The sequence below is a fragment of the Schistocerca cancellata genome, chromosome 1 (genome assembly GCF_023864275.1).
Source record: "Schistocerca cancellata isolate TAMUIC-IGC-003103 chromosome 1, iqSchCanc2.1, whole genome shotgun sequence".
Taxonomy (NCBI): domain Eukaryota; kingdom Metazoa; phylum Arthropoda; class Insecta; order Orthoptera; family Acrididae; genus Schistocerca; species Schistocerca cancellata.
The window spans coordinates 880,959,188-880,978,349 of record NC_064626.1 but is presented as its reverse complement, the minus strand read 5'-3'; the positions used below and the strand labels follow the sequence as shown (position 1 = coordinate 880,978,349).

General features: G+C 40.8%; 1 protein-coding gene across 1 annotated transcript in view; it reads left to right on the top strand.

Annotated features, from left to right (window-relative positions):
* The first annotated feature begins 9,579 nt into the window (after positions 1 to 9,579).
* The window catches only part of LOC126190512 (beta-glucuronidase-like), a 155,210-nt gene continuing 145,627 nt past the window's right edge, over positions 9,580 to 19,162 (top strand). The window contains exon 1 of the mRNA XM_049931026.1: positions 9,580 to 9,764. The gene's annotated coding sequence lies outside the window, so the exon portion shown is untranslated. The remainder of the gene's footprint in view (positions 9,765 to 19,162) is intronic.

The window sequence follows — 19,162 nt, the reverse complement described above, 5'->3', positions numbered from 1 at the left end:
AAGGGAACCGCCGTGAAGAGCCTATTATCTGGATATTTACAAATCAACTTCGCTGATATTCGATAGCACGGCGACAACAACATGCCCATCGGCGACAAATCAGCTGTGCAGGAAGTAACTTTGATCACAGTTCAAAGTTGCCAGAACTTTTCGTGTGCTTTGAGTTCGATGCGCTGTGGCATAGAAACAGTGCAGATTTTATATCATTTCATACTGTTGGAGCACAGTGCTTCATATCATCACACGTGAATTAATAAGCTACCATAACAACTTACAGGTGATAATAACCATGTTACTCAGCGCTCTAAATAAACATCAAGTAGCCTCTTAGAATGCAGCGGATAAATCTACACGACATGATGCGGATACTACCTTCATGTGTGTGCGTGGAAGTACAACACTATCGTGCTGACGAAAATAGAGAACAGCAGTAATAAACCGCTGAAAGATATGAGAATAGTACGAAAAATTATAAAGGCCGTTGAGTATTGTCACTCTGTTTATCAAGATCGTTTCTGGTTCTTCGAGCAACAGTTGTTCAAACGAGTTTCTAGCATTTCGTCACCTGTAGTTCTTATTCTTTCCATCAATTGTCGCTCTCCTTTGCTGGTAACGGTCTGAGATTGTTCCAGCGTCCGAGGATTGTACGTAGCAGCTCTGTTCTTTTAAGAGAGGATGATAATTTCAAAGCATACGAGGAACTTCTATATACCTAGAAACCTTATGTACTCTGCTGCAAGTGACCGGTGTAAAGTAACACCAATACCAGTGAACACCACCCTCGTGCTGTTGTGTGAGGTCTGCCGTGTACTCGATTCCACTCGATTCTAATATCCGTAGAATGATACACTTTCCACAAATTCGGATACTTTTGGCGGTACATACTGAAACCATCAGAATACGTCGGCACCGAGAACATCACAGTTTTTCAAGAGCATCTGTCATTGTTGACGTGTTAGCAGTTCATTCATTTACTCGGAAGTAGTTAAATGAAAATGTTTCCATATGGCAGAACTGAAAATGAGAAGTATTCCAAGATACGTAAGTTTGAGACTATGCTATCCTAAATGTTTTTGGACACAAGTAGATCATTGCTCAAAAGAAAATTAAATTTCTTTTCACGTTAGTAATTTTAGATTGCGTTACAGTTTTCAGGAACACCTATCATTGTTCACGTGTCAGCAGTATCTTTATTTCCTCGAAAATCTTTAATGTCGGAGATAGATAGAAATGCAGGTAGATGGGCAGATAGATAGATAGATAGAGAACAAAGGAGGAAGGATGAGTTAGATTTTAACATCCTGTCAATATCGAAGTCATTTGACTCTGAGCACTAGTTCATGCGGACAAGGAGTGGGATGGGGAGCGAATTCCGGCATAACCTATCCCCCTCTCCCATCCTGCTCGACTATCAAGTCTGGAGTAAAGAATCTTAAGTAATATGGGAAGGTAAGAGAAGATACTAAAATAAACTAGTACCCAGAATTTAAGTCCAATGAAAAAATATAGGGCTACTTACTGAACAATGTCGGAAGGGATGCAGATAAGATAACAGTTAACCACAAAACGTTCGTCCGTATTCTCGTGCTGTACGATTTCTCCTCACACCAGGATGCTACAACCACTAGACTGGTCTGTCTCCAACCAGATTCTGCACTTTTATCGGTTACCACTTCCGCTCCACATGACTGTAGTACAAGAATATTTCGTAAATTGAAACAAAAGAGACTGATATGTAAAGAACATATTCCTCCATTCATTCACGGTCCCATCTTGATGTTTATGACTCTACAAAAAAGGGCAATTATCTTCACTTCCGTGACAAACAGACCAGCTACTCCATTCTTTTAGTACATAGTTCAATGGAAAAATGCAAATCCTGAGGCAACGATTGGATCTGTATGCAACTGTCTCGTAGACACAAGAAAAAAAAGTAAGACTGGGTTTTAACCCTCTATTTCATGGTGTTGCCATTTGGCAACAAACCGTAAATTTACGTACAATGTTAAGGAAACCACTCGTTTATGCATGATGTTGCCGTCTGCCAATACACACACAGTGTGGCTGCAGAGAACTAAACTGGGTTTAGCGCCACTATCTGGAAGAAACAGTCGAAAATCGATAATTTTTGCTGCAAGTCGAATGTACGTAAACACAAGCGAAAACATCTGAAAGAGTGAATTATTTCTGCTTCAAAGATCATATCTAGTAAGATTTTTAAGGTTTCTAAAATAATGCGTAATGATATCACAGATTATATTTCCATGTCTCTGTAAGTGAATGATTAATAATTAATCAATAATCAATAAAATGGCAACAAACCTGAAATATTGAATAAATCGATATTAAATCTTAATTTCTATGTTCAATCTGTTACAGGGTATTTTCTGTGTCGGCCATAGCCCCAGAACTTTTTTCACTGAAATTAGTTACCTAAAAAAAAAGGTCATACAATAGAGGGTTAAAATCGCGTCGACGATGAGGTCATTAGAGATGTGCACAAATTTTGATTGTATAAGGATAGGGAAGGAAATTGGAAGTTTCCTCATGAATGGAGCCATGCTAGAATTTGCATTAAATGTTTTAAACAATGAATGACCAGTCGGGTGTTTCATTGCTGTTCGCCGAAATGCATACACAGTGTCTTAATCACCGTGCCACCTCGCTCGGTCGGTGTTGAAAAAAACATTGAATTTCGTTGTGCAATTAGTACCAGACTGATTACTCTTGTTCGAGCTTTCTATGCTTTACTACAAATATATCCTATCATCACAGCCTGAGGCACGATCAGTGCTGCTGAGCACAGCCTGTGTTTGTCCTGCACCAAGGAGTCTGCAGATTCTCTCATGTAAAACTGGCCGCAAACACCGTCTTCTTTCCATTACATTGTAAACTCTGACAAAGATCGTAGCTACTCTGATTACAATCAAGTGCAAACACAACTTAAATACTACGCTGTTGTTACACTGGAATAATATACATTTTTAAATGACGAATAGGGGGAATGAGTAAGGTGGCGTTGTGGTTAAGATACGGGACTCATGTTTTTATTTATTTATTTATTTATCTATTTATATCCCATAAATCCAATACTGCGAGGCATTCGCATGAATGTAGGACGTGTCAGAATTATTAGAAATAATACAAAAGGAATACATAAAAGTACCTCTTGCAAAGAGGATATCTGGTATAAGACAAAATACACATTAATAGGTATAGAAAAAATTACATTAAAAATATGGTAGATCTTAATAGCTAAATGAAATACACAGTTATGTTAACAGTGATTGTGAGTATCGTAATGCACAATAGCACATCAAATTAGTAAATGAAAAAATCAATTACAGTTAACTCTACTGAGGAACTTTGTTGGTAACTCGTTTTCATGATATGTAACTGAAAGGATACAAAACGTTGTATTAAGAAACTCAAGGAGGGCACATAATGAAACAGTTTCTTCTTAATGGGAAATAATCTCTAGAGGTGTACCACAGGAAACGATATTGGATCCATCTTGTTCTTCTTACACATAAACGATCTTACATCGCATATCCAAGAACCATTACTAGCTTACTAGCTCTTTTTGCTGACAATGCAAGTACTATAATTAAACCTAATGGAGTAACTTCAATACTTCAGATGTAATTAATATTTTCTTGAAAATTAATAGCCGCGCGCAGTGGCCTCGCGGTTAGAGGCGCCATGTAACGGACTGCACGGCCCCTCCCGCCGGAGGTTCGAGTGCTCCCTCGGGCATGGGTGTGTGTGCTGTTCGTAACATACGTTAGTTTAAGTAATGTGTAAGACCTTAGCAGTTTGGTCACTTGGGAATTCACACACATTTGAACATTTTGAAAAGTAATAACTGATTCTCCAGAAATGGACTGCCGCTGAATTTAGACAAAGATCAGTACATGCAGTTCAGTGTCGTGCAAATCCTGACCATTTCATTTGAAATAATGCATGAAGGTAAGTCAATAAATAAAACTGAATATTCTAAATCCTTAGGTGTTTGTACTGATAAGAAGTTGGGCTCAGAACCACGTACTACAGATCTTCTTAAATGTCTAAGCTCTGCGGATAATGCAAGAAAGTTGACTTACATTTTATAGGAGTTATGTCTTATCGCATTATTTTCTGGAGTTTTCGTCATTGAGGAAAAAACCTTAATTTGCAAGGAAGTGTGTTACAAGGATAATATGTAGTGCCCATCTAGAACTTCTGGTAGACATCTTTTTAAACAGTTGGGAATACTGACAATGACGTCATAGAACATTTTTGGCACAACTTGACTAGAAGTTGGTAGGGCATATTGTGAGGCATCAAGGGATCACCAATTTAGTATTGGAGGGCAGCGTGGAGGGTAAAAATAATAGAGGGAGACCAAGAGGTGAATACACTAAACAGATTCAGAAGGATTTAGGTTGCAGTAGGTACTGGGAGATGAAGAGGCTTGCACAGAATGGAGTAGCATGGAGAGCTGCATCAAACCAGTCTCTGGACTGAAGACCACAACAACAACATTATGATTTTTGTTGTCAACAATCGTTCACAGTTTAATAACAACAGTAGCATTCATAAATACTAATAGTAGAAGGGGAAATGATTCACACTTTTCACCACTCACCCTTAGTGTGGCACAAACAGAGGTAAGGGATTCAGCCATAAAAATTTTTGACCATCTACCCACATAAATAATTTAATGGATAATAAAATTAACTTCAAACAGACACTGATGTTACATCCGTTAGACAACATTTTTAGTTCTATAGAAAAATTTCTGAGTGTGTAATAGTATGTGTGTCTTTAAGAGAGAGATAGGGACACTGAACATAGTAAAGTGTAAAAAGAAACTTAAGAAAACATGTAAATGATCAGCATTTTGCCATTAACCCTATGAGAATAAGTAGAATACTACAAATGTAAAACTGACTCGTTCCATATCAGAGTGAGAGGTTTCAATTATGATTGATACAAGGTGCAAATACCTAAATTTAGAGGGTTTCAAATCCTGCTATGACCATCCAAACTTCTTTGGCTTCTACATCTACTTTCATACTCCTAAAGCTACGGTACACTGCGTGGTGGAGGGTACCCTGTACCACTGCTAGTCATTTGCTTTTCTATTCCACTAGCAAATAGAGAGAGAGAGGGGGGGGCTGGGGACGGCTGTCTATAAGCCTCCGTATGAGCCCTCAGTTCTCGTATCTTATCTTGGTGGTCCTTACTCGAAATGTGTGTTGGCGACAGCAACATCGTTCACTAGTAGGCTTCAAACTCCGATTCTCTAAATTTTCTCAACAGTGTTTCTCGGAAAGAACGTCGCCATCCCTCCAGGGATTCCCATTTGATCTCCGTAACATTTGGGTGTTGTTCGAACCTACCGGTAACAAATCTAGCAGCCCATCTTTGAATTGCTTCAATGTCTTCCTTTAATCTGACCTGGTATGGATCCCAAAACAATCGAAAAGTACTCAAGAATAGGTGCGAGGTGCCAGGGCTAGCAGTGTATTTAACACTAAATTTCGCTAGAATCTTCATATGGAAATGATGCTTTAAGCCCCCACCCCCCTTTTCTAACTCCGGCTGACTCACCTTGCTTCTCTCTCGGAGTATTAGAGCTTGAATCTAGCGTCACACGGAAACGTAACACGCAAAGTAATATTAAGATCATATTCGTCACACACGCGAGTCCTCAACTATGGTTCAAATGGCTCTGAGCACTATGGGACTTAACATCTATGGTCATCAGTCCTCTAGAACTTAGAACTACTTAAACCTAACTAACTTAAGGACATCACACAACACCCAGTCATCACGAGGCGGAGAAAATCCTTGACCCCGCCGGGAATCGAACCCGGGAACCTGGGCGTGGGAAACGAGAACGCTACCGCACGACCACGAGCTGCGGACAGTCCTTAACTGATACCTTGGACGAGTACTTCTCTTTATCCTTTGTCTCATGCACAGATTGAGACTCACACAATACTCACCACGTTGAAGTGCTCGTCTCTAATTTCAAGTGCTGCACACGCCATTTCTTAAATATTTCCAACTTATAGTACACACGCCAGTAATTCAGCTTAACTTTAGCAATCGGAAGTATTTCAACTTAGTACTAGCACTCGCAAGTATTTCAACTTATTGCTACACGTGGTTTCATTGTGACCGTTGGTCACTTCCGAAGATCACTACGATCCCCTTAATTTTACCTGCCTGTCATTTAATTCTCCCCCCAAAAGTTCCTGAAATAGAGAAATAATTATTCCAAACTACTCGTAAGTATTCCACATGCATACCATTCTCTCCACTCTTTTGTCCTTACGGAGCACACCTAAGACAGGTCTTACCAACACAAGATCCAGTGCCAGAGTGCTGAAACATTGCCGTTCTTCAGGTCATCTCGCACCTCTGCCGAGGTGGGGAGGACCATTCTACCGTATTGGTCAGCCACATTTCAGGTGCTCAAAGCTCAGGTAAATTTCATCTATTTGGTTCCACCAAATGTGACCAAAGGACCGTCTCAAAGATGATCATATATTGCACATTCACTATCTGCGGTTAGCAGACGCCCATACATTCATTCATTTCACAGATCTCACCGAACTGGATGTAGGGATTTATTTTGTGGGAGTGCACATGTGATCAGTTAAATAAATAAATTGTCCTTCCTTCCTACACTGGTATCCGGCTTCGGTGTATTAAGTGAAATTGAGTTATTATTACAAAAAATGTGTTGTTCTGACAAGAATAACTAAGAATGTTGTACCTATTTTCAATGTCGGGCGGAACTGTACCCTTTCACTGTTCATAGTACATATTCCAACTTCAACTAAAGAGTAGACAAGTTATGATGCGTAAAATAACCAGTATTTATATGTGATTCAAATAAACGAAAAGCGACACAAATATGTTTACATGTTGTGTTCCCTCAATAATGTCAAGTTGTGGAGACTGAAATTCGGGAGTGATTGGAAGCAGAAGTGAAGCAAATGATTCGATGACACAAGGGCATCAATGAATTCACATTTGCGGGTTGCTGTTAGTTGTGATTTGGTTTCAACTCCACAGAAATACTTACGCAAATACAGATTTAGTAGCCGGCCGGGGTGGCCGAGCGGTTCTAGGCGCTACAGTCTGGAGCCGCGCGACCGCTACGGTCGCAGGTTCGAATCCTGCCTCGGGCATGGATGTGTGTGATGTCCTTAGGTTAGATAGGTATAACTAGTTCTAAGTTCTAGGGGACTAATGACCTTAGAAGTTAAGTCCCATAGTGCTCAGAGCCATGTGAACCATTTGAACCAGATTTAGTAATGTTACGAAACTGTTCACCATTTACTCTGCTTCACCCGAGTTGAAGCCTCATATACTTTAATGAATCTTTCTCTGCTGTTTTTCATCAACTTCTTTACACCTGGAACTCTTTTCACTTGACTTTCAGTCGTAATAAAGAATGAATAATATTAAGAAAGCATTTTGGGACTAGAAAACTTCCATTGTTTCTAATCTAGTATGAGCCCAAACATTTCTGGAGAAGGGGATGGCAATTGTTTAACTCGTAACTGGTTTTTGATAATATTTCTGTTTCATTTAATTCGTTCGGCGCGCCGCTTGTTGGTGTGCAGTAGAGTAATAATGTAACACATAGGCTATTAAATACAGTATGAACAAGAAATTGTCGATTGCACTGCTTTTAACTTCCCAGGTACATGACCATGTTGTACCTTGAAACATGTTTTCATGTTTGAAAAAACCTTAATTTTCCGGAGTAAGTTTTGTAATTTCCGAAAAAGACTGCACCACGTAAAATGTTCATCGTCATCAACACATTGCGAGTATGGCGTCGCTTCTCGCTTCCTGTAGACTGTTCAATTTTTGTCCGGCATGCCAGTCTCCTTGTAGTTCTCCGGCATTCGTCGCTTCCCGGTCGTCTCGTCCCTAACTCTTCCTAGGTCGCCCCCCCCCCCCCCCTTTCTTCTTTCTGCTGGGGTCCACTGCCACGCTTTCTTCGGCCATCGGCTATTGTCTCGCTTTTCTAGATGTCCATATCGTTGCAGACATTTCGTCTCTATGGTGTCTATTATTGATTTATCGACACCCATACTCTCTCTCATATTAGTATCTGGTACACGGTCCAGCTTGGAGATGCCACAAATTGGCAACCAAAAAACTATTTCTAGGGCAAACAATTTATTTCTCTGACGCTTGTATACTACCTACGTTTCTGCTCCGTACGCAGCGATTTTCTAAACAACTGAACGATATATCACCTGATTGTTCCTTTTGGTTATTTCATTAGTTAGTTCAGTGTCGTGCGGCCCTTTTACCCCGTCCAATTTTATTATTTACGCCACCTTCAATTTTTCCATTTCATGATACCTGTATCATAACCCTCAGATACTTAAAAGACTTACAGCCCCTGATTTTACCGGTTCCAACCTCCAGGTATGGTATGTCGCCAACCTTCCGTTTTTTGCCAAGCTAATTGTGAGGTGCCGTTTTTCATATTCCTGTTTGAAGTTCCGAAGCATGTACTCAGCATCTTCCTTGTTTTCTGTTAAGATTGCCTCGTCATCAGCGACGAGAAGTGTGAATGAGGTTTCGTCCTCCACATTTACTCCTATACCTTCACGTTTTCTCCTCTAGGCTTTAAGAGCTTGCTGCACATGGATTTTAAGTAGCGTCGATGCTGTAGTACATATTGGCGTAGCCCTTTTGTAACAGGAAACTCCGGTGACACGAAATTTCAAACTCTGATACCACTTACACAATCGGTATACAACTGTTGAACTGCTTTGATGTTAATAATTGGCACGCTAGAATTTTTCATACTTTTCTACGAATTGTTTTGTGAATGCCGTAAGCCGGCCGCTGTGACCGAGCGGTTCTAGGCGCTTCAGTCCGGATCCGCGCTGCTGCTACGGTCGAGGGTTCGAATCCTGCCTCGGGCATGGATGTCTGTGATGTCCTTAGGTTAGTTAGGTTTAAGTAGTTCTAAGTCTACGGGACTGATGACCTCAGATGTTAAGTCCCATAGTGCTTAGAGCCATTTTTGAATGCCATGATTTAAAAATAGAATACAAAAATTCATGAATCTTATATTACAGGGCTGACTGGAGGCATAAGTCTGTAAAGTGCACCAAAGTACTCTTTCCTACAGTATTTATTACAATGATTTCGACAGGAATTTTCGTAAGCAGTGCTACATCCTCCTTTTACGTAGGATATGAGTAAGTTTGTTTATTCTTGTGCATATGAAATGAAATATATAAGTACGGTTGCACACGTGAACATCCACTTAACAATAAAGAAAAGGGATGGACACACTCCACGGTGAGTTATCGCTTGACGATGGTACACACGTCCCAATCGCGATTATGCAATACATGCATCCAGTAACAGGCAAAACGGATATGCTGTCATTTCTAAATTTGTAATAGATGACGGTGTACCAGATCCGAAGCGTCATTCACAGGACTGTGACCTGCACGTTGTGGATGGAGGCGCAGTGCACGTGGTACCAGAAGTCCTTGAGCGCAGCCGCTTTATGCTGTGTCACGTGACACGGCCAGCCGCAGCGGCAGTCGTCGCACTGTCTCACGTATTGTTCTTCCCCGTTGATGATTGGATGAATGTTTGGAACAGAGGGAGGACGGTGATAAGCGACGCCGAAGCCCGCTAGCACACCGATCAGCGACACAGAGTTGTCAGTGCGTGTTCGGGCGTCCTGCTGACCTCCACGCCGCACACCTCAACACATTGAGGTAAGTTGAGAGCAGCCACTAGCTCCGCAAAATCGAAACGTTTACCATACGCGTAAATGGCATTACGCCACGCTCCTCTTTCATGTCAATGTTACGGCATTAGCCGTCAGGGGGATACTAAACAGCTTTTCAAACGAGCAATGTCTTGAGAGTCGAACGAAAGTAATTTTACAAGGTAACCACCCAGGAGAGGATCCTTAGGTACAGTGACAAAAAGCAGGGTTCATAATTGTCACTGGAAAATAAAGAAAATATCGTTTCATTCTTGCAAAAAAAAAAAAAAAGAAAGCAGCAGTCAGCCAGCCACTGTTAATGAAGCTGTTTGTTAACGCAAACTGAGCCATTTTCGGTTTCGAACAGACAGATTCATCTTCAGACGCCTGTTCACGTTTAGATGTTCATATATTGTTGCTTACATTGATGTGCATTGCTGTTCACGTTTTAATGCACCTATATTAATGCTTACACGTGAACAGCCGTCTGAAGATCATCCTGTCGGTTCGAAACCGGCAACGGTGCTATTTGTGTGAACAGTTAGCATTATCAAAAATGGCTCTGAGCACTATGGGACTTCCGGGAATCGAACCCGGGAACCCGGGCTAGCATTATCAACAGTGGCTGGTTGCTGTTTTCTTCCTTGCAAGAATCAATCTGTATTTTGTATACAGCCTCGCACTCAATATGCTAGTTTTCGACAAAATAGCAAAAAGAAAATAAATTTGTTCAAATGGTTCAAATGGCTCTGAGCACTATGGGACTTAACATCTATGGTCATCAGTCCCCTAGAACTTAGAACTACTTAAACCTAACTAACCTAAGGACATCACACAACACCCAGCCATCACGAGGCAGAGAAAATCCCTGACCCCGCCGGGAATCGAACCCGGGAACCCGGGCGTGGGAAGCAAGAACGCTACCGCACGACCACGAGATGCGGGCAAAATAAATTTGTCTGTTGTCTAGTAATACATGTTTATTAAACAGTACATCAAGCAGAAAAGCTTGTACTATGATCAAAATAGATGTTGAATATTCCTTTAACATTGTACGTTTTGATCCAGAAACCCGTTATGATATCAGTACATCGGTTTGTTTGTAATATAATTCTAGCAGAAACAGGCCACGTTTCTATTTTGAGGGGGCAGTATGTACAGTCTGTGGCAACCGTGTCACCAACAAACATTGCAGTTATTGTGCTATGTGTCATTACGAGAACTGTGACACTTACATGCAGTCAGAAGCTCTGTGTAGTTCCCCTAATAGAGCAAGGAATGAGACGGATGGACGTCACAGCGAATGTCGCCGTGAGTCAAAGTGTTGTCTCTAGAATATGGAACAAGTTTCTGCTGCCAAGAAAAGTTGTGGATCGTCACAGAAGTGGCTGCGGAAGAAAAGTAACAGGTGTGTACGAATGACATCTGCGTATAAAAGCAAACAGAAACCATCAACACAACGCTACACGTCTATGGTTGCAGTTCCAAACAGCTATAGCAGTGCAGCTGTCGAAACAAACGATACGAAACAGTCTCTGTGAGCAGGGATAACGTGCTGGAAGACCTCTCAATGTTCCCCACCTAAATCGGGATCGGAGGGGGACGGGGAGGGGGGGGGGGGGGGGGCTCGTGTCGCATGGGCACGAAACCATTCTTCGTGGGACTAGGGAGTAATGGGACACAACACTCTCTTCTGATGATGCACGTATCAGCCCCCACCCTGACAATACTGACATTCTTGTGTGGAGGCAACGAAGACAACGTTTACATCTTATCAGTATCGGAGACTCTTGTCAAGGCAGTTCAGTCACGTTTTGGAGTGAAATCATGTATGGACGCAAGACACCGATTGTGCCAATACATGAGGGGATGACTGGTGCGAAGTATTGGGACGACATCCTTGCACGCATTGTGGCTCCATTTGGTGAACTTATTAGAGCGGGGTTCACGCTGGTGTACGGCAATGCACGCCCCCATCAGCACAATGTTCTGGCACATCTCCCCCGCGGAGTACAGTGTCAGTTGAGTAGAATGGCCTCCATATTCTCCATACATCAAGTGACTGAGAATGCATGGGCTGTGCTGAAACGAGAGGTTTTCAATCGTCCTGCCCCACCAGAGACTTCACTGGATCTCGTACAGACCGCTGTGGAGGAATGTGACAATATCCCACTGACTTCTCTCGACAATTTGGTGAAGAGTATGCCTAACCGCATTCAAAAGCATCTCCAATTATTAGGAGGGTCAACTGGTTTACAAAAAATGCTTTATGCAAGATGACAGTGAGAAGAAACCGTAGTGTTTGTAATAGAATCTTTTGTTAAGTTCTTTTTTGTTTTGTTTTGGGTTGTCAAGTGGAAATGTGTTTAACTTGTTTGTTCTTGTTTTCTTATAAGTGACAGAACAACAACAGTTTTGTTTCCTATTGTGTCTATTATTGACAATAAAGCAATATTCAACACTTATTCTGATCACTGCATTTGTGTGTTTGTACTGACAATAAACTGCATAATTTTGTAAGTATGAATGCATATCGTTTAATTGTTTTAAACATAGTATTCTTTATTAAGTTTGATATAAATGCTGCTCTACGGTAGTAATACACTGAAGTTCGTTGTGATAAGTGGATTTTTAAAATAATTTAACCATTGCTATTGATACACACTGCAGGAAAAAATTGCCGCAGATCTCGAACACAGCACCACAGTTCCGTCCGGCAGGTACCTCTTATCTGATCTAACAAATTCTCATAACGTAAGTAGCTGCTTTTGCTACTTCATCGACAGACGAATTTTTGTAACGAAAAGCCTTGGCGCACCAAGTTGCATGTATAAAGTAAAGATGTCCTCTACTCAAAGACTGATTTGACCACCGCAGTCCTTTACTGGACATGATCCAACTTGGAATCGCTTGCCTTCCTTTGATATTTGACCTGATTTATCCAGCAAGTTACAGGAGGACGGAACCATGACATAATTGAAAGTGAAGCGTTTTGAGTGTCTGCTGATTTTTAGGGATCAACCAGCAGGGCAGTTCGCAGTTTCCATCCTTTAGTTGTTCTGTCTTCAGTTAGTCCCTTCAGCTCTGTGCGTTCATGACCATATTTTAAATGTTCTCCGAGTTCAACGAAATGGCAAGAGGAGCAGCGGTAACGTGTGCTGTGAAGGCTCACATTGTTTCACGTGACACAACAATGCGGTTATGTTGCCCTTTCTTTCCTCAGTTCCTGACTTGTTTGATGTGACCCGCCACTATTTCCTCTCCTGTGCCATCGTCGTCGTCTCAGATGAGCACTTAACAACCAATGCCTTCAATTATTTGTTGGATGTATTCCAGTTGCCGTTTTACGTATGTTGTTTGCCCTTCCACTGGTACCATGGAAGTTACTTCCTGAGGAACGCATGTTCTGTCATGCTATCCGTTCTTCTAGTTAATATTTCACACATATTCGTTCCTTTCCCATACTGTGGAGAATCTCTTCAATTCTTACCTGACGAGTCTACTTAAAGACTTTATGTCAAACGCTTCGATTCTCTTCTTTTCTGGTTTTCCTATAGTCATGATTTATTGTCACAGAATGCTCTGCTCCAAACGTCCATTCCCCGAAATTTCTTCCTCAAAGTTCTTCGTTTGTCTCATTTCTGCTACTTCTCATTACTTTCGGCTTTCTTAGGTTTACTTTCCCCATGTTATATGCCCATTAGATTGGTCATTCCGTTAAACAGATCCTGTAATTCTCGTTTACAGGGGTTAGACAAAAATATGAAAGCACCACAAAAAATTGCAAATTTGTGATAAGTTCCTATGGGACCTAACTGCTGAGGTCATAGGTCCCTAGGCCTACAAATTATTAATCTAACGTAAACTAACTTACGCTAAGGACGACACATACACACCCATGCCCGAGGGAGGACTCGAACCTCCGACGGGGGAAGCCGCGCGAACCGTGCGAGGCGCCTAACACTGCGCGGCTACACCGCGCGGCGAAGCACCACGAGAAATGCATGCTTGAACATAAATGCAGATGCTAGCTCGGGCTGCGGGTTACACTGTTGTATTTGACCGCGAACACCACCTGTGCAATGTCCACAATATGTGGTCTGAACAGTGTACTATGGATTCAAAAAAATGGCTCTGAGCACTATGGGACTTAACTTCTTTGGTCATCAATCCCCTAGAACTACTTAAACCTAACTAACCTAAGGACATCACACACATCTATGCCCGAGGCAGGATTCGAACCGGCGACCGTAGCGGTCACGCGGTTCCAGACTGTAGCACCTAGAACCGCTCGGCGACTCCGGCCGGCTGTACTGTGGAGTTGTGAGTGCATTATGACGGAGCTCAGTGAGTTAGAACATGGGCAAATAACTGGGTTCTTCTGTAACCAACCCCGAAGTGTTTGGTGTTTTAAAGGTTCTCCCTATCGAAGATTTACATCGCATACAGGGAAAGCGGAAAAATATCATCAACCAAGTCTCAACGTGAACGAAAGTGTGTATTGAGCAACCGTGACAGACAGTAATTCAAGAGGACTGTGACGAAAAATAAGAGGACCACAGCTGCAAAAATCACTGCGGATCTGAATGTCTCACTCGCGAACCCTGTCAGCACCAAAGCAACACGAAGGGAATTTATGGCGAGCTGGCATTCCAAGACCACTCATCTGTGATAAAAATAACAGTAACAGGAAAACGGACTATGGAGCAATGGAAGAAAGTCATTTGGTCTGATGAGTCTTGTTCCCCACTATTTCCAGCTTCTGGACGAGTTTATGTCCCAAAAGCGAAACATGACGGTGGTTAGGTGATGATTGGGGCAGCCACGTCGTGGTATTCCATGTGCTCCATGGTTACTGTGCAAGATCGCATTACTGCCAAGGCTGTGGATCATTTGGCGTGATGAGGTCCATCCCATGGTACAATGGTTGTTCCCGGATGGTGATGCTGTGTTCCAAGAAGACGTCCATGTTGACACAGCTATAAATGTGCAGGACTAGCATTGTGAGCAGTAGGATGAATTGTCGAATCTCCCTTGATCACCACATTCACCGTGAAACGTCCCCTTAGAACAATTATACAAGACTGTGCTTAAACTGACACACAATATTTTTTAGCGCAACGCAATCTGACTTTCAGAAATCCCTACAAAGGAATGGCCCTGACTAACATTAACCTGTACCTTTCACAAATCACTTACCTCACCAAAAATCTTCGTTACTCGAACTACTGCAATACAGCGAGTGCCACTACTGCCAGCTAAATAAAAGATTCAAACTACGGAAGGCACTAACTACTGATAGGCATAGTTAGCAAATGAAAGATTTTAATAGAGAACAATAAATGTATTTACCTTAATAGTGTTGAAAAAGCATAATATACATAGCAGTTCATAATATCCATTCTGTACTCAAAAATCCGCCATCTCATTTCCCACATCCACCACTGCTGGCGGCTCACCTCCAACTGCGCAACGCTACGCGCTGTTCACATCCAGCTGCTGCTGCCCAACACTACAATGGCAGACAACAATGCAAACTAGCCACAGACTGCACACAGCACAGCCAGTGATTTTCATATAGAGCGCTACGTAACGTTGCCAATAAGAAAACATAAACAGCCTACTTACATAGCCCCCATGCTCCCCACAAAAAATTTTACAGATTGTTTTGGGCAGTGGCCAATAATGATTTGATAAAATTTTTCATAATTACAGTAATAAAGATATCAAATGCACACACTTATTAATACAATGTTGGTCAAAAGCTAAAATTTTCTCACAGTCCATAAAGATAGTCCTGATCATTCATCATAATAGTAATTACAGTTTTTGTTTTTCACAAAGTCTCATTAGTAAAAGAAATTGCACACAGAAGTACTGGATTTCCATGCAGTCTTGAAGAAGTAGTGTTGTCCTTCCAACAGAGAGACAGTGCTGACTCTTCACATGCTGACAGGTAATGGGCCACAACAGAGCAAACCCACATCAGAGTCATTCGACTTTGAAGAAGATGGTAGGTAGGTCATCACAGAGCAGACCCACTGTAGTCCTGGTAGAGAGAATGGTATTGGTGGGCCACCAGAGGTGCAGACCCACTGCAGTCCTTGTAGAAATTGTGGACAGGCCCACTGTAGTCCCGGTAGAGATTGTGGTATTGGTGGGCCACCAGAGGTGCAGACCCACTGCAGTCCTTGTAGAAATAATGGTACTGGTGGGTCATCAAAGATGCAGACCCACTGTAGTCCTTGTAGAGATAATGGTACTGGTGGGCCACCAGAGGTGCTGACCCACTGCAGTCCTTGTAGAAATGGCCAGCAGCCATCTGCTGCGACTGTGCAGGTGCACAATCACCATCAAAGAGTCTTGCGGAGAATATAGCAAGTCCATAAACCACCACTTGTGCACTCACAAAGTTTTTGGAATTGTCCTTAGAACCAGCAATGCTGTTATCCAGACCCTTGCTGAATTATTAACACACGTGCAAACACTATCAGTCCCAACTTCTCACATATTGTCCATATGGTATGACCAACAGAAACGTGTGCAGTGAAATGGAACTTACAAGTTACTTAATTTGATGAACTGCTGTCAGTTACAATTTTATAACATAAGAATACAATTACAAAGATATAAAATACATCATTAAAGAACATAATAATACAGATAACATTTGTAGTACAGGCTTTACAACAGAATAGAAATAAACACATACATCAGTGTTACAGGAATTATGACATAAGTAAATACATAAAAGATCAGAATAACTTTTGAAACATCAACTTCACACATGAGCATTAAAACAAAACAGAATAAATAATGTCTAAGCATATTTACAAGGTAAATAACATATTATTAATGCCAATTATATTTGAGAATAACAGTATTCCTCATCATAGTGAATGTAGATTAGTATTATAAGAAAAAAAAATTCTATGAAACTACACAGAGACAGGAAGAAAACAAATACACAAGGGTACACAAACACATAGTGGGATAACACAAAAGGAAAGGACAGGGTTCGTTTTCAGTGTAACATTTGGTACTGCAGTCCAACCCAAAACTTCATTCCATAGATCTTTCATCTTATTTCGATATTTGCTCCAGCCAAAAAATCCTATCCAAGCATGCTTTTTTGTATTTTTCTCGTATAACCTCTCAGTGCATTTCTTCAAATTCATCGCAACTCATTCTCTTATAGGCTACCCCCTCTTAAGCTAACTTAAATCTACTGAGCTCAGATGCTAAGCTAAGGGACGAGGCAATGCAGCAGCATAAAACAATTAACACAAACACCAAGGACAAAAATTTTAAATAGGCAAAGCAATTGCAGTACTACAACTAATATAAGGCACTGTGCAGCAAACAAGAAAAATAAATCAGTAGTAAAACTGGCTTAACAGCGTAATACAAAGTCAAATTCAGTAACACTATGCCTGGCAAACAGCAGCAGCAACTTATATCTAAACATGACATAGCTCAAGCAGAAAAAATATTACAATAAAGACAATAATGCAGACAAGGGAAATGTATATTCACATCTTAATATCTATGTAATTAAAGTGGTGCACCACAAAAACTAATTCTACAAAAAATTACCAAGTACTTGAAAAGAAAATTATATATGCAGTTATTGTTATTAGTTCCTTCTTATTGTTCTTTCCATTCCAAGAGCTCCTTTTTCGAAGCATGTGGATCAGAAAATAATTATTTAATAGATCTGTTGACAGAAAGTGTTCACATTAGCAAATGCATTTAAGTTTATTTTATAAAACCAATGCTGCAACACAGCTGGAAAACAGATATCAAATGAAATAAGCAATTATGCAAACCAAAGCATAAAAACATCATTCAATAGCTATGTGGCATTTCGTAAGTAAGTAGCTCTCAACTATCGTAGAAAGACACTTGTCATAATCAGGTTTGCAGATGTAAGAATATTTCCCATCAATTCATAAGCATTTCAGTAAGTAGCACAAAGTACGATAAATTATGTTTCCAAGTAACGAGCGTGTCGCATTTCCGATGCTTTCTACAAAGGAATGTCAATAGCGAGGATAATGGCCCTTTTTTTTTTCTCCACCTGTGCCTCTGAAAGGCACACTAATGGCTTTTTTTACGGGCGTCTGCCGCACAGCTGGGTGCCCACGACGCATTACGTGAAGGTGGTCACTTAACTTTCTTACCGAAATATTTACGACAGCAGTTTGCATTACAGTGACAGTCTCTTATAAAAAATTTCACCGGTCGAGAATTTACGTTGCAAATGTGTAGAAACAAAATCTTATGAATATAACAGTGTCCAAAAAAGTTTCGCTGGCATTGTGATACATTCACACATTTACACACATTTCATAACTCTTAAAGTACGATAAGTACGATTCTTGGTTTCCAACAACCTTTTTCACAAACCAGAGTCCCTAACCACTACTCATTATTCCTTACCTTATTACACATGTATATATTCGTCGACACGTCAATCTTGCGACGACACTTCAATATTTCATTATAATAAATACATAGCATAATCAAATTCCTCATATAGCATCAGCTTATTGATCATAAACATACCGCAACAGCATAATACACATCGTCATCGTAATAATAACATCATAACACCTCAGTCAAATCTCAAAATCGTCGTAGCTTCCTCCAATAATTAAAAAAAATTCTCTGCTCATGTCAAAAGTGTCATCTGCCTCAAACGTACTTTAAAAATCGTGATCCCATATCAAATATATCATTCAAAGTTCTCATAATATCACAATGGGTCTGAAAAAATATGAACAGTTCACAAAGTACAGACAAAATACAATTTCGTAAGTGTGAAGTTATACAACGGTGTAATTACGTAAACATCTGTCACTGATGTAGTAAAAAAAAAGTTTGTCTCTCAGTTAAATGATCAGATAGCTGTGTAATTTATGTATTAGAGGAATATGGTACCGATGTGTAAAGTTGTATAAGCAAATACCATATTAGCTAGGGCTCCTTGCGCTTGCCAAACACATGGTACACAAAGTAGGCGTGTACCCCCCTGAGGATTAATGTAATTATACCCTCAGGTGCTATAGATTATAGCAATGGAATGAAATGTATCACGAAAAACTTTCTTTGTAATTCAAAAATCTTGAAAAATACAGGGTGTTTCAAAAATGACCGGTATATTTGAAACGGCAATAAAAACTAAACGAGCAGCGATAGAAATACACCGTTTGTTGCAATATGCTTGCGACAACAGTACATTTTCAGGCGGACAAACTTTCGAAATTACACTAGTTACAATTTTCATCAACAGATGGCACTGCAAGTGATGTGAACGATATAAAAGACAACACAGTCTGTGGGTGCGCCATTCTGTATGTCGTCTTTCTGCTGTAAGCGTGTGCTGTTCACAACGTGCAAGTG